Source organism: Quercus suber, unplaced genomic scaffold, assembly GCF_002906115.3.
Source record: "Quercus suber isolate HL8 unplaced genomic scaffold, Cork oak 2.0 scaffold_75, whole genome shotgun sequence".
NCBI classification, from domain to species: Eukaryota; Viridiplantae; Streptophyta; class Magnoliopsida; order Fagales; family Fagaceae; genus Quercus; species Quercus suber.
This window is the reverse complement of record NW_027069540.1, coordinates 373,649-374,801: the sequence shown is the minus strand read 5'-3', so window position 1 is coordinate 374,801 and position 1,153 is coordinate 373,649.

Below are 1,153 nucleotides of genomic sequence, written 5' to 3'. Positions count from 1 at the left end.
TCCAACCTTAAAGGTAGGGTTAAGGTTTCCTGTGTTTCATGGGAATTGAGATGTTCATGGAAATTGTAATTCTCACGAATTTTATCAAACAACTAAGTTTTATAAATTATTGGAAATTAGAAATATTTATCCTAAATTTTCACGTAACAAACACACTTTATGAAACCCTCTGTTTGCTTCAATGGAAAATTTTATGTGAAAATAGTTTTTGGCATTTTCCTATGTTGGGTAGTATTAGAAAAAGGTGATATATTTCTAGAAAATGATTTAAAAAAAATGATTCATTTTCCACAAAATGTTAATGTCGATTATAAGACCATATAACGATTTATAAGATTATTTGTGTATATTATTTAAAGAAATCACATGACTCATTTGAAAAGTCATATGACTAAAAATACAAGTTAAATTTCCCATCAAAAAAAAAAAAAAAGGTTAAATAGTTAATGGTCCCTTTAACGGTTTAATCACCACGTAGTAGGTTGGGGGAAGTTTCCTCCAAACCGGTTTGGAGGTAAACTTTTTCCAAATTAAAAATACTTAGGAATGTCTAAAGTTTTATGGCAAACTGCATAAAATCTTCCAACAAGGAAAAAAATGTAATTATAGTGAGATACTAAATTTTAAAAAATAAAGATACTGTAACTCCCTAAGTTAATTGTATTTAATTGTTTCTCAAAAAAAGTTAATTGTATTTAATTAAGCTTAATTAAGTTTATCGATGTGCCTTGTGGTACGTACCGTACCAAGAGCGTATCAACTATCAAGGATGGAGATATTATCCTTTCAAAAAAATAGTCGACTGAAATTGCTAGTCAATCGGAAATTGTTTTCTGTTGACCGTAAAATAAAAACACTTTTATTTTTTTAAAATGTTATTTACTTGTATCCACCTAACCACCACTCCCACTAGAGTCCTCGGTCTCAGGTTACAACCACCACTACTAGCCACCCCCACTATCGGTGGTTGGTTAATCACAATTTTTTTAAATCTAGAATTCTCTTTTTTTGTTTTAATTTTATAATATATATATATATATATATTATCTTGGGAGATCATGAGAAAATGTGAAGAAATAGTAAAATTATTTTTTTTTATAGTATTTTTAAGAACGCAATCAAATACTTAAAATATAAACAAACAAACCTAAGA